We start from the raw sequence: 22,612 nt of genomic DNA on the forward strand, positions 1-22,612 counted from the left end.
AGGCAATATGTACTTAGATTGCAAATATTTAGTTTAGTAGATTCCAAGTATCCTGACAGCTCTTCAGAACTTTGGAAATATGGGAGACTTGATATTGAGGTAATTTCTGGATTTACCAAAGAGCAGTGCAATTTTCCATAAGAAATACCTCAAGCTGCAGCTGCTGAAAAAGAGATCCAGGCACAATTCAGATGCCAGGACACCATAGAGCCAGGATGGAGCCAAAGAAAAACACAATTAAAAGGACAGCACTTTGGCAGGGCGTGGTGGCTCATGCCTGTAATCCCAGCACTTTGGGAGGCCGAGGCGGGCGGATCATGAGGTCAGGAGATCGAGACTATCCTGGCCAACATAGTGAAACCTCGTCTCTACTAAAATACAAAAAATTAGCTGGGCGCGGTGGTGTGCGCCTGTAGTCCCAGATACTTGGGAGGCTGAGGCAGGGGAATAGCTTGAACCCGGGAGGCAGAGCCTGCAATGAGCCGAGATTGTGCCACTGCACTGCAGCCTGGTGAGACAGCGAGACTCCATCTCAAAAAAAAAAAAAAAAAAGGACAGCACTTTGGCTGGACACGGGGGCTCACGCCTGTAATCCCAGCACTTTAGGAGGCTGAGGCAGGTGGATCACGAGGTCAGGAGATCGAGACCATCCTGGCTAACACGATGAAACCCCATCTCTACTAAAAATACAAAAAATTAGCTGGGTGTGGTGGCGGGCACCTGTAGTCCCAGCTACTAGGGAGGCTGAGGCAGGAGAATGGTGTGAACCCGGGAGGCGGAGCTTGCAGTGAGCTGAGATCTTGCCACTGCACTCCAGCCTGGGTTACAGCACGAGACTCTGTCTCAAAAAAAAAAAAAAGGACAGAACTTTGTACATTTTTTGTTAGACCTTTAATTTCCTCCTAAGAATACAAATTAACTTTAAAAAGGAAGATAATTTTTAGGATTAAATCAAATAAAGACATCAAGAGACAGTAATAGGAACTGATTTATATTCCCAACTAAACACCCAAAAACGTGGACACAATATATGAAACCACAGTTTTCAGATATTAAACAACAAAATAGCAGTGTAGTGATCCCCAAGAGAAGAAAAGCAAATAAGACGAGCCCTTCAACTTTACTAGTTTACTGTTTGAGAGCAATTTCAGGCCACAGTGCAAGGAGTAAAAACACAAAGCCCAGCAATCTCCTTGAGTTGAAAAGATGGAGACTGGAGATCAGAAGACAAAGTCAGCTAGAATTTGTGATACAGAGAACAAAAATAAGGGATATGCAAGAGGAAGAACCCCAGATTTCTACAAGGAGTTCCCTACAGTCTTTGGGTAAGTAAAGAAGCACATGTGAGACAGGGAAAGAATCAATGGAAAAAGAGTATGAAGAGCAATTCCAGAAGTCCACACACAGATTGGAATCATTTATGTTCCTACCAGTCACAGTGTAAAGATATTTATTGCAGCACAAGGTACATCATGTAGAAGAATATCACCATAGTAGTGAGCTAACTTGGTTCTCAACAAAAGAATAATCTAGACCCACAATAACAATGCTTAAAAGCAAAATTCAAAAAGATCCAACTGATTCCAAGTAACTTAATTGCACATCAGAATATAATCCATAATTATTTAAATAAAAACAACAAAATTCAGCAATCAATAAAATAAAAAACAATGTAAAATTACAACACCAACTATCCAATCAAAAATTATAAGGCATGCAATGTGGCAGAAAATTTTGACCTATAGCCAGCCAAAACAAAAAAAAAAGTATGAATAGATCGATAAATGACTGAACCAATGGAACTAGCATACAAGAACATTAAAATGGCATTATAAATATACTGTATATAATTAAGAAGATAAAGGAAAAAATTAGCATAATGAAGGCAATGAAAGATAATTTTAAAAGATACACATAAGTTAAAAGTGATATAATACAAAAACACACTAATCAAAGTAAAAAAGGAAACAGGGAAAGTATTTTAGAATGAGAAATATTACCAACAAAAAAGGGACTTTTATAATGATTTAAAAACTGTTGGCTGGGCGCGGTGGCTCATGCCTGTAATCCCAGCACTTTGGGAGGCTGAGATGGGCGGATCACTAAAAATACAAAAAATTAGCCAGCCTGGTGGTGGGGGCCTGTAGTCCCAGCTACTCCAAAGGCTGAGGCAGGAGAATGGCATGAACCTGGGAGGAGGAGCCTGCATTGAGCCGAGATCGCACCACTGCACTCCAGCCTGGGCAACAGAGCGAGACTCCATCTCAAAAAAAAAAAAAAAAAGTATCAATTTACCAAAAGTATGTGTTTTTATTTTTTAGGGCTACCTTAACAAAGTACCATAGACAGGATGACTTAAACAACAGAAGTTTATTTTCTCACAATTCTAGAGGCTAGGACTCGAATATCAAGCATTGTCAGGATTTCTTGTTTCTGAAGTACCTCATCTTGGCTTATAGATGGCCATCTTTTTTACAGGGTATTCCCTCTGTATGTGTCTGTGTCCTAATCTCTTCTTTTAAGAAGGACGCCATTCATATTAGACTGCAGCCCACCCTACTGACCTTAATTTAATTTAGCTACCTCTTTAAAAACCCTAACTCCAAATACAGTCACATTCTAAAGTACTGGGAGTTAGGACTTTAACATCTGAATTGGGCAGAAGGAACACAATTCAGCTCATAACAGTACATAACAATCTGAAATATACATGCACTCAGTAACAGAGCTTCAAAATACATGAAGCAAAAACTGAGAGAACCGAAAGGAGAAACAGACACATCCACAATATAGTTGTCACTTTCAATACTTCTTTCTCAGTAATTAATAAATAAAAACATCAATGAGGTAATAGAATGCTTAAACATTATTATCAATCAAGTAGGCCAAATTTACATTTATTAAATAGTCCATCAACGACCATAAAATATTCATTCTTTTCAACTACACATGGAGTGTTCATCAAAATAGGCTGTATCTTGTACGATGAAACTAATTTCAACCAATTTAAGAGAAGTAAAATGATACAAATCATGTTTCTGACCAAAATAGAACTAGAGATAACAGAAAGATATCTTTAAAAAACTCAATATTTTTAAAACAACTAAAACATTTCTCAACAACTGCTTGTGTTAAAAAAGAAATTACAAGGGACACCATGTCATAAAAGAGATCATGTCCTTTGCAGCAACATGGGTGGAACTGGAGACCATTATCCTAAACAAACTAACACAAGAACAGAAAACCAAATGCCACATGTTCTCACTTATAAATGGAAGCTAACCATTAAGTACACATAGGCACAAAGAAGAGAGCAATAGACACTGGGGCCTACTTGAGGATGGAGGATGGGAGGAGGGTGAGGATTAAAAAACGACCTATCAGGTTTATCACCTGGGTGATGAAATGGTCTGTACACCAAACCCTTGTGACATGCAATTTACCTATATAATAAATGTGCATGTACTCATGAACCTAAAAATCTAAAATATATGTATGTATTTTGAGCTGAAGGAAAATGAAAACACAGCATCACAAAATTTTGGGGATAGAGATAAAACAGTGCTTAGAAGAAAATTTATAGCACTAAATGTCTGTATTACGAAGGAAGGTCTCAAATAATTTAAATCTCCAACTAAATCAACTAGAAAATAAGAGTAAATTTAACCCAAATAATTAGAATGAAGTAAATAAGGATAAGAGCAGAAATCAATGAAATACAAAAATGTAGAAATTGAATAAAACAAAATCAGACCCTTTCTTAAGATCAATTTTAAAAACTGATAAACGTCTAGTCAGTCTTACTGTTTAAGAAAAACACAAATTGCCAATATCAGGAATGAAAGAGGAGTCATTACTACAGATCATATAGTTATTTAAAGGATAATAAGGGAGTATATAAGCAACTTTATGCCAATACATCTGACAAAGAAAATGAATATTTGCCATGTAATCCACAAACTATCAAAGCTCACTCAAAAAGAAGGAATAACCAGAGTAGCTCTGTATTTGTTAACGAAATTGAATTCTTACATCAAAACTGTCTCACAAGTAAAACTCCAGACAAATAGCTGCACTGATGTATTCTATCAAACATTTAAAGAAGAAATAATACCAATCCTTCCCAAAGTTCTTCAGGAAATAGAGGAGACAAACTTCCCAAGTCATTTTTAAAAAATTTTTAATTTTTGTGGGTACATAGTAGGTGTGTATATTTACGGGGTACATAAGATATTTTGTTACAGGCATGCAATGCAAATAATCGCATCATGTATTCATTCCCACAAACATTTATCTTCTGTGTTACAAACAATCCAATTACACTCTTTTAGTTATTTTTAAATGTATAATTAAATTATTATTGACTTTAGTCACCCTGTTATTCTTTATCCATTCATCTGTTGATGGACACTTAGGTTGCCTCCAAATCTTCCAAGCCATTTCATGAAGCCAGTATTTTCCTAACGTAAACCAGATGAAGACATCACAAAAAAAATTAAAAATACAGAAATGAAAATGAAAAATCATAAACATAGATGCAAATATTCTTAACAAAATATTGGCAAATTGAATCCAGTAATATATTTTTAAAAATACATCATGACCAAGTGGAATTTATCCTAGTAATGCCAAGTTGTATCAAAAGTCAGTCAATATAATTTGCCATATTAACAGAAAAATAAAGGTAGGTCATGTGACCATCCTAATAGATGTGGCAAAGCATTTGAAAAAACTCAACATTTATTTGTGATGAAAAGCTCTCAGTAAAACAGAAATAGAAAGAAATTTTCTGATAAACAGTGTCTATAAAAACATATAGCTAGCATTCTACTTAATGGTGAAAGACTGAATGTTTCCTCCTAACATCTAGAGGGAGACAGAGATGTCTGCTGTCACCAGTTCTATTCAACGTTACACTAGATGCCCTAGCCAGAACATTAAGGTATAGAGAAGAAGAAATAACAGAAGAGGAAAGAGAAAGAAGGGAGAGAAGAAAAAGCATACAGATTGGAAAAGAAGAGGTAAAACCCTATGGTGCAAATGACATGAACATCTATGTAGACTAGCCTAAGGAATCTACAGAAAAAAAAAAAGCTACTAGAACCAAGTGAGTATAAGATTGTGTGATGCAAGGTCAATATGCAAAACCAATTGTATTTCTTCTATATAATAGGAGTCAACAACTGAGAATTAAAATACCATCAAAAGGTGTAAAATAGGGATACATTTGGCAAAAAATTAAATTTGTACATCAAAAACTATAAAACATTGATTAGATAAATTTTTTTAAACTAAAATAAGTAGAATGAAACTTCTGATCCTCATGGATTGGAAGTCTCAGTAATGTTAAAATGTTGATTCTCCCGCAAATTGGTATTCAACACAATCCCTATAAAGTCCTAGCAGCTGTTTTGCATTTGTTTTTTTTTGTTTTTTTAAAAAAAGATTCTAAAACTTATTTGGAAATACAAAGGACCTAAAATAGCTACAATTTTGATAAAGAAAACATAAAGTTTGAGACTTCCTTGATTTCAAGATATATTATAAAGCCACACTAGAGACTAGAATATCGTTTTAAAGAAATAGACCCACACATATTTAGCCAACTGATTTTTGACAAAGTTGTCAAAGCAATTCAATGTGGAAAGAACAGTCTTTTCAACAAATAGTTGGAAACAATTGGATATTTATACGTAAAATAAAAAAAGAACCTTGACACTTAGCTTATTACATCCACAAAAAATCTTATAACATTACCTTATATTAATATTACCTTATAAAATACACACAAAAATATTAATTAAAAAATCAATATGATCTAATAGATCATAGACCTAAATGTAAAACTTAAAACTATAAAACCCCTAGAATAAACCACAAGAAAAAACAAAACCAAACCTTTATGGCCTTGAGTTAGCCAAGATTTTCTAAGACCAAAAAAGCACAATCCATAAAAGAAACACTGATAAATTTAACTTCATAAAAATAAAAACTTTTACTCTTCAAAAGATATTAGTAACAAAACTTTTAAAAGGTTACAGACTAAAAGAAAATATTTGCTGAAAACATATCTAATGAAGAACTTGTATCCAGAACAGAGGTTAGCAAATTACAGCCCCTCCACCCCCCACCCCCATCTTTGTCAGTTTATTATCTGTATTATCTGTGGCTTCTTTCAAGTTAAAATATCAGAGTTAGGTAGTTGCAATCTAGACCTCATGACCTATAACCCTAAAATATTTACTATCTGGCTCCTAAAGAAAAAGTTTGCCAACACCTGAGAATATTTAAAAAACTCTTACAACAAACTAAAAATAAGACGACTTGATTTTCAAAATAGGTAAAAGATTTGAATAGACACTTCGATAAAGAACACATATAAATAGCAAATAAGTACATAAAAATATGCCAAGTATCATTAGTTGTTAGGAAAATGCAAATTAAAATCACAATGATATACCACTACACACAGCTAGAGTGGCTAAAATTAAAATGACTGACAATATCAAGTGCTGGTAGAGATGTGGTGCAACTGGAATTATTCTATGCTAGTGGGAGTACAAAATATTACAGCCACTTTAAAAAAACAGCTTAGCAATTTCTTAGAACATTAAGCAGATACCATTTGAGTATCCAGACAGATATCTATTTGCCTTTTAAAATGACATCCTTTAATAGTCGTTGTATACTTTTAACAAGCCATTTCAGATAATACTACAAATGCAGGGGAAAGATGATTTTAAAACTTAGGGAAATATAACCAAGGATGGAATCCGCAATAAAATAACCCCTCTGTAAGGCTGTTATTTAATAACCTAAAATCATCCAAGATGGCACTTCTAGACACATTTTCTCACTTTTTTTAGTCTCTTCTCTCCAGGAATTTGCTGCAGAAAGCGATTAAAGCTGGTGATTTCAATAGGTAGTGAAAGCAAGTGGTTAATGGCAAGGAGCTATCAAGATTTTCCCTCTTCTGCACTGTCCTTCCCTGAGCTGTTGTTTCAGAATGGTTAAAATCAACAACAAGCATTTTCCCAGGTGCAAACATCAAGCAGAACACTGTGATCAATCCTGAGGATTCCATATACTCCTGTCACTGAGGTTTTTACAATGCAATAATTGATGTTTGAAAAACTGCTCAGTAGTCTACAAGATAGGAAGATATTATTATCATTATCTAGGTGAGGTAACTGAAGCTCAGAGAGGTCGTGCTGCAGCAAAGATGACCCAAACAGCGCTGTGACTTCAAGCCGATTTTAGCTCTTCTATCCATAGCTCTTTCTATCCCTTGACAACGTACCAGCTGGGAGGTAGATTATGTTAGCACTTACCAGCTAATAGCTTACAGATGAGCCAAAATCTTGCCCATAAGGTGGCTGGCTGGAAACTATGTGACCAAGTGAGCTGGATGGTCCACTCTCAGCAGTGAGCAGCCTCTAGTCTTTATCTCATTGTGCTGTGTGGGCTGTAGTGTGAAAAATGTCAGGAGGCGCTGATACGTGTTATCTGGCATTGATGTATTAAGCTTTTTACCTTTGTGTTCTACATTTCAAAGGAGTGATATTCATACCTTGAACTATTAGGATTTAAAGAATTCAAAACCTCTGATCCCCTCTCTCCATAAGAACTTGGAATCAGACCTCTTATGGAGAATTCTAGCCCAACCCAAAGGGATTGGGTCGACCAGAGAGGCCACAGGAAGGAAGAATTTGCACATTACTAATCCCTATACCTTCCTCCCAGGCACTCCCACAGCACCCCACATTTCAACATGTCACACAGGCAACTGCGCTGAATTATAGTGTTCTGTTTCCTTATTGATTTCTCCTGCTAAACTGTAATCTTTTTAAAGAGCAACAGATCATTCACTACTGTACCCTGATTGTCCAGCACAGTGCCCACACTGCTGCAGTAGTCTTTTTTTTTTTTTTTTTTTTTTTTTTTGAGACGGAGTCTTGCTCTGTCACCCAGGCTGGAGTGCAGTGGCACGATCTCGGCTCACTGCAAACTCCGCCTCCCGGGTTCATGCCATTCTCCTGCCTCAGCCTCTCCGAGTAGCTGGGACTACAGGCGCCCGCCACCACGCCCAGCTAATTTTTTGTATTTTTAGTAGAGACGGGGTTTCACCGTGGTCTCGATCTCCTGACCTCGTGATCCGCCCGCCTCGGCCTCCCAAAGTGCTGGGATTACAAGCGTGAGCCACCGCGCCCGGCCTGCAGTAGTCTCTTAACCAGACTCTGCTGTACTATTGCCTTCCTATGACCTTTCTTCAAGTTTGCGTAATGTATTTAAAATGGAAAACAAGTCAGGTAACCCCCCTGCTTAAGACCCTCTAATGGTTGAAAATGTTCTACATCTTGATTGTGGTAGTGATGATATGACCATAGGCCTTTATCAAAATTCATAAAACTGTACATCTAAAAGGGGTAAATTTTACTGTATATAATTTCTATACCTCAATAAACCCAACTTAAAGGTTTAAAAATTAAAATATCCTATGGATATCATTGTTCTTAAAACAAAATCCAGTCTCTCTATCACAGCTGACATGGCTTAATGACTCACAGTCCCACAGGTAACAGATGACATACTCAAATTAGGAAAAAGTTGTAAATAGTTCATGGAACTCTCCTCAAAACTGGGCAGACGGTCATGAAGCTACAGGTATAGTGGGGTGCAGGTAGCACCCAGGCCTGAAAGGAAGGTACGGCCACTGTTACCTGCAGACAGAAAGGCTGTGTGGAGCCCAGCCTGTCAGGTAAATATGCAAGCCCCCATCTCCTGCTAGAGGTCCTCATTGGCAGGATCCGAACAGAAGGCAAGGGGCAAGAGCAAGTCACGCCCAGGGCCATAGAGCAGGGTGGCGAGTGGATCTAGAGAGGTAAATGGAGAAATGTCAGTAAATAGTGTCAGTAAATAGTGATAAATGGTCTGGCCCCTCTTTCCCACTACAACTGCAAATCCACCTCCCTCCAGAAGCCATCCCCCTCCCCCGCTGTGATCCAGTCACACTGGCCTTTTCCTGTCCACCGTAGGCCCTGTAGAGTTACTTATCTCTGTGCCTGAAGTTCCCTGCCCCCAGATCTTTGCAGTTGGCCTCTTTCTTGACATTCAAACTGTCCTCTCAATCAAAAGCAAAGCCTCTCCCCCAACTTCTCCTTAGCTCTCATCTTGGTTCTTCCCAGGCAGAAGTAATGCTTACCATTACTTTTTTAAATAAAGAAATATATATTGAAGTCATACAACATGATGTTTTGATATACATATACATAGTGAAATGATTACTACAGTCAAGCTAATTAACATACTCATCTTTTCACAGTTACTTTTTTTGTAGTGAGTGTTTTTGGGGAACCACAGTCGGTGGTGCAGGGGTAAAAGAATTTGCCAAGACAGTTGTAGCTCAAGGAAGTCAGATTTATTAGAGAAAGTGAAAAAATACATTGCCAGAGAGAGAACGGGCAGCCTCAAAGAGAGAAGCCAATTGCCAAGAGACAAAGGCTTGCTGGAGATTTCATAGGATAGTGTTTATGCTGTCTGTCGAAGAGGGCTTTGTGCAATATTGATAATGCCAAGGTTGCAGTGAGCTGACTTGCAGGTGTCTGGTGATAGCTGAATGCAGGAAGATTGAGAGTTACTTGCACAGGAGGGCTGTGTCCTGAACCGTGAAGAAAGGTAAACTTGTAGTTTATCTGTTTTCTCTTTTTGCTTTCCCCTGCTCCCACCAGCCTAATTCCCTTTCTCTACTTAGGACTCTACAGTGAGAACACATAATATCTACCTTTTGTAAATTTCCAGTATACAATACAGTGTTAACTATAGTCATCGGGCTGTGCATTAGATCTCTAGGCTTATTCACACTATATGACCGTAACTTTGTAACTTTGTACCCTTTGACCTACATCTCCCAATTTCTTCACTCCCACTCCTGGTAACTACCATTCTACCCTCTGCTTCTATGGATTTGACTTATTTAGATTCTACATATAAGTGAGATCATGCAGTATTTGCTTTTCTACACATTACTTTCTGTCTCTCCAGCACCTAGAAGAGTGCCCACACCAAGTGCCTACGTGTTTGAAAGAAAGAACAATGGTGGTCCTGCTGCCTCGTCCCTGAGTGGCCATTCTTCCTGGCACAGTTGGGCAGAGTGGGGGAGTGTTCAGACTGGGGAGGGAGGATAATGTGGGTGGGGGATGGGAGGCCTAAGTGAGTGAAGCACCCCATGTACAGTGAGGAAGTCAGGGCCAGAACAGACAGATATACCCAGGATGCCCAGAGATTCATGGGAAAAACATTTCTTTAGCTTGTTCAAAAGCAGCAGAAACCACTCTCTACACATTAAAAAAAAGCATACTAATTTATGTTGCATTCCCAGCCCTCAATCAACCATAGAGGGTACAATCTGATTGAAAGAGCCCGATCAAGGCCATTTTCTGTAAAGAGTGGATCCACACAGGTCAAATCATGTGCATTCAATACATATTTGACCAATATTCTGATTCACTGAACTCCACCAGGGAAGGGACAATCTCCCTCTCTAAGGGAAAAAATAAAAGATCCTGAGAAAAATAGTCTGTGGTTTCTTAGTGCAGTAACATTTAGTCACCAAGCTATATAGCAAGTTAAAGGTCTTTTAACCAAGTTGATTTAAAATAAATATCTATGCTTTCCAGAAAGCATTGTTTTTAGGTTATTCTTATGCCTTATTTCTGAAAACAGTTAATTGAGGCAATTTCTTTTTAATTAAAAAATGCATTTGAAAAAAAATTTACTCCCAACCAGAGCCTGCTTATTTCTTGCTGCCTTTTAGCTATTATTTTCCTTTATCATTTTGTAGGCGAAATGACACTGCAAAATTTTTTCCAGCATTTACTCAATTTTGTTCAGAGCCACTAAATTTTATATACAATCATTTCCCTCTCTTGCTACAGAGAAATCTCATGAATTGCAAAAATGTGAACATTTTGAATTAGAATAAAGCTTTCCTCACATCATTTTCTATATATGGAATCGTCTCATTCTCAGCATTCCCTGGTTTTAAAAGAACTGACTATCCCAAATATTGACTGGAATTTTTCTTCATGTAGTTTAGAAGACAGCAACATTGATTACACTGGGCTTTTCTTATTTACCACCTTTTCATCGGTGATGGGCCATATGGGTATTCAGTGTTTAGCTATGTGTGTCTAAACTCTTTGAGAAAGACAGTTTATTTGTCAGGCTGCAAATACCTAGAGAGCCCATAACAATTTTCTTTCAACAAGCAATTGTCAGGCTTCTTCTGGCTTGGAACAATACGACTCCAAATCCTCCTGGGTGGCACACATGGTCAGAGACGAAATGGCATAAGAGACTCTGGACCTGACTTGGATCGAAAATTTAGCCCCAATCACCAAACAAAGAGGTTAATTTGTCGGGCAAGATGGTTGCAGCTCCACTCACAAACCCTACTTTTCTTTTTTAAATGGTATGTTTCCTTCTCAAGAGGCTGTCCAAAGAGGAAGACAGGGATGCACGCCCAGAAAATGGCCTCGATCAGGTTCTTTCAATCAGATTGTACACTCCATGGTTAATTGAGGGCTGGGAATGCAACATAAATTAGTTCCACAGCTTAAAATGAGAGAAGTAGATAGTATCTCCATTTTTCAGAGAAGGAAATGGAGGCTTAGAGATGTGAGATAACAAGTGGCAGAGCCCAGATCTGAGTCCCAAGTTGCACCCTGGAGCCTGTGTTTGCCCCACTGTGTGAGCAGCCAAGCTGACTTCCCCAGACAATGGGGATCTGCAGCACCACACAAGGGAACTAGGTTATGACAACTAAGACTCCAGTTTCCAACCTCATGGCCTCTGAAATTCCCTAGGGAAAAGTTTCTGCTGCTTTTCACCTATCCTACTGATAAGGACAGCTACTAATGAAAGTGAGAAATTATGACTCTACAGCTAGTCTGTCACCTGATGTCCCAGAGAACAGGCTTTTTGTTTGGAAGGAGCAAAAATGACTACATCCTAGGAAAGACCACTCCTGGCTGGGTGCAGTGACTCATGCCTGTAATCCCGGCACTTTGGAAGGCCGAGGCAGGCAGATCACCTGAGGTCAGGAGTTCAAGACCAGCCTGGCCAACATGGTGAAACCCCATCTCTACTGAAAATACAAAAACTAGCTGGGTGTAGGGATGGGCACCTGTAATCCCAGCTACTCAGGAGGCTGAGGCAGGAGAATCGCTTGAACCCAGGAAGTGGAGGTTGCGAGTGAGCCGAGATCGCGCCACTGCACTCCAGCCTGGGCAACAACAGAGTGAGACTCTGTCTCAAAAAAAAAAAAAGAAAAGAAAAGAAAGAAAGAAAAGACCACTCCCAAAGAAATGATATCCTGCCTCCACACCTCCACCACCACCACGAAATTACCAGTACATGTATTCCCTTGGGATTCATCACTCATATTTGAGCATCTACTTTGTGTCAGGTGCTACCAGTGCTGAGGATATAGCAGTGAGCAACACGTTTCCTCCCTCAAGAACTTGAGGCAGACCAGTGGGGATGACAGAAACAGGTATCACAGTAATTGTGGACACATGGAGGGCCATCTTCCCCAGCTTATTTGGAGAAGGGTGAGGGGGGCTGACACAGGAAGTGATGTCTAAAAGGAGACTGGAAAGGCGAACAGAAGCTCAATGAGGAGAGAGCAGCTGGGATTGCAGCACCATGGGTCGGGAAGAGTTCTAGAAAACAGCAAGGACAAAGGTCTGGAAATAAAAGAGAGCCCAGGGAATTAGCTTGGGGAGTGGAGAGAAGTTTAGTGATGCTGGAAAGATGAGTTGATGTTAAGTTATATATAGCATCCGCAGCCACAGGAAAAGATTGGGGCAGTGTGGTAGGAGGACAGGATCTAACATTCTGAGCTGGCACCTGAATCAAGGCTATCGAATGGAAACAACAATTTACCCACCTCTAAGCAATGTGGTGAGGAGCTACTGAGCTAACCCATAGAGAATGCAGTGTACAGTGCCTGGCCTATACAAAGTACTGGGTAAAAGGTAGCTATTACCGTCATTGTTATTTTATTCTGAGGGTCAGGAGAGCCATGGAGTTTCACAAAGGCAAAGATGATCAATTTATGCTTTAGGAAGGCCGTTCAGGCCAGGCACCTGTAATCCCAGCACTTTGGGAGTCCGAGGTGGGTGGATCACCTGAGGTCAGGAGTTTGAGACTAGCTTGGCCAACATGGCGAAACCTTGTCTCTACTAAAAATACAAAAAAAAGTAGTCGGGCATGGTTGCAGGCACCTGTGATCCCAGCTACTGGGTAGGCTGAGGCAAAAGAATCGCTTGAACCCAGGAGTTGGAGGTTGCAGTGAGCCGAGATCGCTCCGTTGCACTCCAGCCTGGGCAACAGAGCGGGGCTCCGTCTCAAAAAAAAAAAAAAAGAAAAAGAAAGAAAGGCTGTTTATGGGACAGTGTGGCAAACACATATACAAAGGACAAGGCTGAAGGCAGGTGAAACCAACAAGGAAACTCTTGGGCAAGAAACCGTCCCTTCCACATTTCATAGCACAAAGTCAATATTTAAGAATGCCAATTGACTGTACCTAGTAAAGGGAAAACATTTTATGAAACATTAAGATACCATCCTCTGTTCATACCTACATGTACTATACATTAGACATAAATTTTGATATCCAGGAGACAAAAGCAAAAGGACCTAGATTGTAGGGAACCATAGGATGGAGGAGTGGAGGGATCCAGAAGAGCAAGACCACCCTAGATATTTAGGAAGGGAACATTTGGCAGTAGGGTAGGAACAGGGCAGATGAGGCAATGGGAGGTGCTTTCAAGCTATATTCTGCCTGCTTCACAGTTTTGCCTTACAGATCTGCATCTTGTTGCCTGCTTTTTCAGAAACAGACACCAGTTGTCACAGGCTGGGTTCCCCAGCAGACATCTCATTGGCGTTTGTGATGCAAGACACTTATTTGTTAAGAGTCAACACCTGTGAAAGAAAGCATGTGGAAGCAGGACTGAGGAATCAAGAAGTTGCTGAACTGCAACGCAGGCCTAATAAAGTCTTCAGGAAGCTGGCAGGAAGCTCAGAAATGTGTATTGCCAATCTGAGTTGCCTGATGGGCTGAAACCTCCCTCAGTTATGACAGACCATCCTAGAAAAGGCAGAAACCTGGCCAAGTGACTCTCTCTAGCTGCGAGAGCCCAGAGCAGCTGACAGCTGGAAGCAATCTTGCTGACCACACTCCCCAAAGCCCCATAGCTAAGCAGACGTCCTTCTCAGAAGGACAGCACATATCTGTGTCTACCACACTTTTCTTTCCTACCTTCTGAGAATATTTTTTGAAGAAGGTTTATTTTACTGCTGTCTTTTTCAGGTTATCTTAACTCTGGGATCTTTTTTAAAGAATCATTCTTGTCAGACTGAGAGGCACTTTGTGTTGGAAAACATTGCACTATATACCAATGAAAATTGCATATTGTAAAAAGATGTGCATTTTGTTCTATATAACTTTGTTAATATGCGAGGAAGGAAGGCTCTAAAGAAGTATCTGTCACTCCTTTGACTATAACAGTTGATTCGGTTGGTCCGGTTATTTAGAAAGATACTGGTCCGTGCTTCATAGCTCCTCGGGCCTCCCTCCTGATAGCACAAAGTTGGGCAAAAAGAGGACCATCTGGCCAGGTGTGCTCACGATGCCTGTAATCCCAACACTTTAAGAGGCCGAGGCAGGCGGATCACTTGAGCCCAGGAATTTGAGACCAGCCCCGCCAACATGGTAAAACCCCATCTCTATTAAAAAAAAAAAAAAAAAAAAAATTAGCTGGGTATGGTGGTGCATGCCTGTAATCCCAGCTACTCAGGAAGCTGAGGCACAAGAATCGCTTGAACCCCAGAGGCAGAGGTTGCAGTGGGCCAAGATTGCTCCACTGCACTCCCACCTGGGCAACAGAGCAAGACTCTGTCTCAAAAATAAATAAATAAATAAATAAATAAATAAATAAATAAATAAATGGACCTTCTTAGAGAGAAAAATTAGCCCTCAATAAAGTTAATCAGTATTAGCTAGAGCAAACCAGCTAACATTAAGAAGTTGGTCTCTGGCTATAGCTGAGATGTAGATGACACCTAGACAGCAGGGGTGGGAATGGTTAGAGTGTGACCCTCATCTGATCTTCACTTAATTTAGCCCATGGTGTCAGTACCGAGAGGTCTAGCTCCCAGTTAATACCCTTGTCTAGTCTGTGGTAGCATGGTCCCAAACTGTACTCTCTGAATTGCTATGATTTATTACCCTGTGAGTCTTCTCCAACCCTCTACCACCATCCCTACTCACTTTCTCTTTAAAATCTTCACTAACTAAAATCATTCAGTTGGATAGAAGAGCATTTTGTCCTGTTCTTTATCGTAAAAACAAAAGTAAAACAAAAAATCTTTTAAAAAAAGAAAACTAAAGAAGTGCCCTTCTGTTTATATGGCTCTTGTCTAATTTCCTAACCATCATCCGCAACTCCATTTTGTGGTAGTATTTTTCTTAATTCCACACAGTGATATAAAATGTCGGTGCTGATGAGTCATTTTTCCTCTTCAACTTGTTAACTTCTACAGAGTTCTTATCATGCCAAGCATTCCTTCACAAAATAAAGTCCAGAACAGATGACTCATATACCTCTTATTAGAAAGAAAACATCAAAAGGATGAATAAATGAATAAATAAAGCAACTAAGCAACCATAATCCACTACCTGCTTAGTGTTAAGAGGACTTCTCAAGTGTCAGAACAGCTTTACAAAACTCACTGCTGAATCAGCCTTGGAGGGAGAGGTGTGGCCGCCCAGCCCAGCTGGTGCATGGGAGCAGGGCTGTACTGGGCTTTTCAAGAGTGGAGAGAGGAGGAGAAACATCCCTATTTTTTTACTATTAGTATTCTTAGAGATTTGCTTAGTTTACTTACATGTGAAAAAAAAAAATGCAACCATAGGTCTCAAGAGAGAGACAAAAAGGAATACACATTATACTCTAATCCTGGCACTCCACCATCATCCAGAGCAATACAAGCTACGGAAGACAAGGCCGTGCTGAGCACAGATCCAAAGACTCGGGAGTCAGGCAAAGACAGAGAGAGATTTTCTCCAGTTTCTTGAATTATTTCTGTTTTAAAATATTCAGTAGCAAGACTCATAGCAGAGTATCCCTTGCCAGCTACGCCACAACTCTATCAAATGGTCTTCCAGGAATTGATTTTGGTCTGCTCAGTAATGCTTAGACCCACATAAAGAAAATAAAACTAATGTAGGCCTCATGGAAACTTCAGGGAACATCCCCCAGGCATTTATTACACCAACATTGCAGGTGTACAGTGGCATAGCAAGAAGCTCTGAGACCACAAGCAAAGTACCAGACAGGCTTTTTTAATTTTAAAAATAAATAGACCCCTAGCTTTGTGCACTAAAGGGGTTTGTTGAGTAGTATTTACACCTGTGGAGAGAGCAGAAGGTGTCAGCTGAGAGAATCAGTGTTTTTCTCTAACTCTAACTTGATTTCCATTATTTTTGCGGTGTCCTCATGCAGGGCAGAGACCCCAGAGTGTTTTATTCAAGCTGTGCAAACAATACCAGGAAACAGGCAACTCTAAAAAAAAATGTACTGAACTTAAAATGGGGGAAGTGCCTGTTCTGGCTCTCTTGAGCTCCTTCATTTAAGAGGAAACTCCCACAGTGTGGACAATGCACTGGCCTTGGGCCCTGGAGCCCTGGCCTCTGGCTGGGTGGCCTTGGACAAGTCACCCAAACTCTCTGATTCTCTCCTTCTTTATGATAAAAATGGTACCACTTCAGACAGAGACTGGTGTAAGGATCAAATGGGAAGATAAGTGGAAGCATTCTAAACAGTGCGAGAATAGGAAATATTATAGAGATTTTAGATGTTCCTTGTAATTTAAGTAGTTGAAGTGAAGTTGGTAGAATGGGGAGAGTAGTTTTCAGATGCTCCATCAATGTCTAAACCCCAAAGCTTGAATCTTGAGGACAGATGTAGCTACACCAATATGCTTGGTTTTTCTTCTTTACTTCTTCCTGCCCTTTTAATCCATCCTCTTCTATTCTGGAATTACAATCCTTTATAGTGCCCCATGTTTCCTTCCCAGCCCTATACGTTCTTATTAGTTAATACTGCAGTGTGTAGGCCAATTTCATGATGTTTTGATAATTATGATGTAGTGGATTAGCCTGAGCTGGCTGTAAGAAGCTGTTACCTGTTGAATTCTGCAGGAAGCAGACTTCTTAATGAGAATTCATGGACAGGAAGGTTGTTAGTGAATATTCTTGGTAAAAGAAAGGAAAAAAAGCCAGACTGAGTGAAAGGAGAAGTTTGGCTGCAATTTAGTTTCAATGAAGGCCTCCACGAACCCTATGGAAAGTCTTGTTGTGTATGGGGGCTCTGTCCATGCTTTCAAATCCCCATAAAGATCAGTCATCAGATGTAGGCAGCCCTCACAAGGGGCATGGCCTTCGGTTAAGGCAATAAGAAGCTGATAACTGAAGTCTTTCTTCCATCAGCACTCTCATTAGCTGGGGGAATAGATCCTCCAATTCTGGTATGAGATCTGAGTGGTGCATTTCAATAGTCTTCCCCAGAAGCCACCAAGCCACCATGAGGGCATCCACCCTTCACTGAGAGGCTGATCTGACCCTTTGCTCTTCCAGGTGAAGGAGACTCATGACCATGTCATGGCATCAGACACAGCATTTGAAGCAGAAGGCTCAAGCTAAGCGGCCAGGAAAGACCAGACAGAGACAAGTCTAGGAAGTTCTCACTATCTGAAATGAGTAGAAAGTTTAGGAATCAGAAGAACAAAGTCGGAAGGATTACCTAGGTTTCAGGAACCAAGACTGCCAAGGATGCAGGTCCAGGTGTAAAGCACAGGAGAAAGGCCCAGAACCAGCATCAGGAAGTGAACCCAGAGGGCAGAGGCAAGTTCTACCCTCACTGTTGGGGACCAGCTGAGTGCCAGGCCCCCAGCTCCTCTTCTCCAAACCTTCCTGCTGTCAGAAACATAAAGGGCATGCAGATATTCATTTAACAAATTCTTCCTATGAATTTTTAGAGCAGAATAATGGTTAATCTCTGTTGGATAACGTGCTTCCCCTCATCAAGATGAAAGCCGAATCGGCCATTGTGATTTTCCTCCTCAGCCTTGGATTCCAGTAATTTTCAAGTTAATTTCATTGTTGATTTTCAACAACCATCTTGTCACAGAAACCTGGTAGAATTTTCCTTCTCTCTTTTCTCTGCCTCTTTGTATCCTTATTTCTCACACTTCCTAATTGAACAGGGTTTTTTTTATCCTTTAACTATCTGAAATCCCTAACTGGGCATGCCTAATAGGCATCCCTATTTTATAACTAGTGGCCTGTTGCCTGATCCTAGTCACAACTCTGAACAGGGAATGTAAACTGTACCTATCGGGGAGATGCATAACCATGGGCTGAGAATTTCTAGTCAAGGATGAGGGCTAAGGTTGTATTTACTCTTCTTAATTTCCTGAAATTATTAGATACAATCCAAAAGAATAAAAAATGAAGAAAACTGCATCTAAAATGAAAAATAGAAAATGGCTACAATTCCCAACCCCAGGCTGTGAAGAATATTGTCAAAAGATAGTAAACCTTAGACCCAAACTAGAGATAGTGAAAAACAATTCATACCTCCTTGAGTCTTAATAAGAATACAGATTTCTTTGAAAATAAGTGGGAGGGACCCATAGGGCCCAGCTTTACCTAGAAGGATGAGGAGGAGGACCATGAGGCCATGTGAGGTGGAGGACATCCTGGAGAAGAGGGGAAGGGTAGAGGGGTCTTGTTACACATTGATGAACAAAGGGAGAACGAGGACTCAAGAAGTATTGTTTTCACCTTTGCTTTTTCCAAGTAAGACTCCTATGCTAAAAACAGCCTGAGATGAGGCAAGGAGGAAAAAAGACCAGAAATAGCAACTAGCTTTGAACTTGCTTACAACATCCAACTAAGCAAAATAAATTAGTACAGAATCATCAAATAGAAGACCTATGAGCCATGGAGCTATGCTGCGAATTCACATGGATCCTCTGGCTGGCAATCTGCTTACCTGGAGAGGGAGAGAAGGAAAAGATTACCCCCAAAATCAGAACGATAATTCTAATATTGATGCTATGATATATATGGAATAGAATATAATAAAACTACTACCCAAATTTTAAAAACCATTAAAAGCAGCAAGAAAGAAAAAATATATATCTGAAATGCAATGATGTATACTTTTTGAGACAATTAGGCAAAATGGGGGAAAAAGGACAAAAGAAGATGACAAAGAGAAGATTAGAGATGTGGAAGATGAAAGCAGTTACCTAATATAGAATTGTTATTTTTCAATAACAGAATGGAATAAACGAGCCCTGAAAAGAGCTCAAAATACAACAAAAGTTGGCAGAGATAAAAGAAAGCCCTAAATCTGCAGTCGCAAAAAAACACACTATGAATTAAGAAAATATGCAGAAAAAAATAAATACACTATCCACACTGAAAAAGTAAAGTCACCTACAAGAGGATAAGGGTCATCAGGTTACCACATTTATTCTCAAGAGGGATGATATTGCCTTCAAGGAGACAAAAATTTATTATTGGGGGAATGAAAAAAATATTAGATATTACAATAGTTTGTGGCCTTCCAGAGGACCATAATACATAAATAAATATAGAGCATATCTGTAATATTAAAGGATCTTTGGGGAAGGGAGCAATGATGAAAATAGAAACACTGTGTTAGCATAGTACATCCACAGAATATTCAATTCCAGAGCAATGTTTACAGAGTCTTCGGAAGACATAACCCTACCCCAACAATTTCAGGCCAACCAATTATCAGCCATAAATACGGTCCTTAGACATGCATATGCAGAGTCAGGACCTAACAACCATAAGCCTTCATGAGAAAAATGGACACAGAATGAGCCTCAGCCAGCCAAAAGATGACCCAAAGTAAAGAACCAGAAATGGGGAATCTTTGATATTTAAGGACTGGCGGTGAACACTGGAGCCATTAGAATTGTATAACATTTAATATGTTTTGTAAACTTTGACATTATGAAAATAAAGAAATTAAAAAGCAATGTAGTGAGATATGGGTGATGAATGAACAAGGGCATTTATTTCCCTGTATTTCATAGCAAGGAGTCAATAGAGCTAGCCTTAAAGAATATTTACAGTCATAACAGCGGCCCCCAGAGGAACTAAAAACCAGATTACAAATCTCTCAAAGTCAGTAGAAGGGGAGCAAGAGAACCAAAATAAAGAAGACATAAACCATATAACCAAAGATGGGAGATTGAAGATGGAAAACTATGGAAGCATTAGAAAGAGAAAACCCCTAAGATGACAGGATTGAAACACACGTTATAAATGTAATATGTATGTTACATGTGTATGTATAAATATAAGAAATTCATCAAAAATTATCAAATTGGATTGAATAAACAAAAACTAGCTGTATGCTTTATATTATTCAAATAGTCATTCATAAAGATTATAGGTAAAATTGTTTATATTACAATTCCTTTTTGCACTTATTTATGTCTTTGCCAGACAGAATTCAAGGCAAAAAATATATTAAACAAGGCCAAAGCATAGTTTATCATCACAAAAACATTCAATCTAGTGATATCAATGAAGATATCACTAATGTTATATTTTACATTCTAATTATCATAAGAATACATAAAGTGTAAAATGCAGAACATTTAATGAGAATTCTTCAAATAGAGGAGGATTTTGACTTATTTCTCTCAACCTCAAATAGGTTAAATAGTCAAAAATTTAGTGAGGATATAAAGAATCTAGAATCTAATTCATTAAATTACATTTTTAATTCCACATCGTTAAAAAGAGTATAGAGCTGTTTTCAAATACTTGTAAAAATATTGACAAAAACTTGGCTATATATTGGGCACAAAATAAACCTCAAAAAACAAATTGTCATAATAGTAATGACCATGCTCTCTGGTTATAATGCAATAAAAGTAGAAATGAGCAACAAAATGAATCACCTGAAAATGCTAACTCATTCTTTAACAATTTATTTAGTTCATGATTCTGTTATTGGCTCCAAAGTTGCAGAATATCTAGAAAATGATAATATTAAAAGCACTCAGTTAATAATAATCCACAGCAAACAGCTAAAGCTGTTAACAGTAGAAAAATTGAAGTCCTATACTTATATTACTAAATAAGAATTCAACTCAATAATTTAAAAGGAATTAAACCTAAGGAGAGCAGAAGGAAAACATTATTTATGATAAAAAGAAATGCATATGTTTGCATTTCTTTTTATCATAAATAATGTTTTCCTTCTATTGCAGCACAATTCACAATAGCAAAGAGTTGGAACCAACCCAAATGTCCAACAACGATAGACTGGATTAAGAAAATGTGGCACATATACACCATGGAATACTATGCAGCCATAAAAAATGATGAGTTCGTGTCCTTTGTAGGGACATGGATGAAACTGGAAAACATCATTCTCAGTAAACTATCGCAAGGACAAAAAACCAAACACCGCATGTTCTCACTCATAGGTGGGAATTGAACAATGAGAACTCATGGACACAGGAAGGGGAACATGACGCTCCGGGGACTGTTGTGGGGTGGGGGGAGGGGGGAGGGACAGCATTAGGAGATACACCTAATGCTAAATGACGAGTTAATGGGTGCAGGAAATCAACATGGCACATGGATACATATGTAACAAACCTGCACATTGTGCACATGTACCCTAAAACCCTAAAGTATAATAAAAAAAATAAATAAATAAAAATAAAAAATAAAAAAAAAAAAGAAATGCATATGTTATAAAATAGAAGACAGAAAGTAGAATTAATCAATATAACCAAAAGGCGATTCTTGGCGGGGGAAGTAATATACATAAATCAGCAGTTAGCCTAAATAAAAATTAAAAAGGAGAAGGCACAAACACAAATAATAACAATGAGACTAAAGCGAGAAAGAAACCTCATCTGCATAAGATATTAAAAAGAATTATGAATACTTTGTAAAAACTCTATAAAAATAATTTTGAATTTCTGGATGAAATAAATATTTTCTAAGAAATTATAACATCCAAATTGAAAGCATTCTTGATTTATTTCCTGACTATAGATTTATCATCTTTCTTTTCTAAGGTCAAAGAACAACTACTCCCCTACACCCAAGAAAACTAGGTCAAAAAAGATTCAAAAGTTTTTTTTTTTCCAAATCTTTAAAGAACAAATAATGTGGTATTATTTCAACCCTTTCAAAGCACAGAAAAGAAATAAACTTTCCAAATTCAGATCAATTTTGCTAGTTAATGACAATGTAGAAGTCTCTAATATAATATAGGTAAATACAGAATATGAAAAAACGTACCATGACAAATAGGGCTTACTAAGAAATGAAAGGATTTTTCAACAGCAATTAAAGGCCATGGTCTTCCATCTGACATTGATTACTCCTTCGCTGGACCAATCTTGTTACTAATCCCCAGCCCTCTAGGTTCATTCCTCACCTGTCTCTTCCCATCATCTCCCACCACAGTCTATA

The 22,612-nt window shown here is 38.8% G+C and overlaps 1 long non-coding RNA gene across 1 annotated transcript in view; it reads right to left on the reverse strand.

Annotated features, from left to right (window-relative positions):
* Positions 1 to 4,163: 4,163 nt before the first annotated feature.
* LOC129481792 (uncharacterized) overlaps positions 4,164 to 22,612 on the reverse strand; it is a 229,261-nt gene continuing 210,812 nt past the window's right edge. Inside the window, exons 3-5 of the long non-coding RNA XR_008657509.2 lie at positions 8,721 to 8,873; positions 7,332 to 7,465; positions 4,164 to 4,460 (exon numbers count right to left, since the gene is read on the reverse strand). This is a non-coding gene — a long non-coding RNA (uncharacterized lncRNA). The remainder of the gene's footprint in view (positions 4,461 to 7,331; positions 7,466 to 8,720; positions 8,874 to 22,612) is intronic.

The sequence above is a fragment of the Symphalangus syndactylus genome, chromosome 5, assembly GCF_028878055.3.
Source record: "Symphalangus syndactylus isolate Jambi chromosome 5, NHGRI_mSymSyn1-v2.1_pri, whole genome shotgun sequence".
NCBI classification, from domain to species: domain Eukaryota; kingdom Metazoa; phylum Chordata; class Mammalia; order Primates; family Hylobatidae; genus Symphalangus; species Symphalangus syndactylus.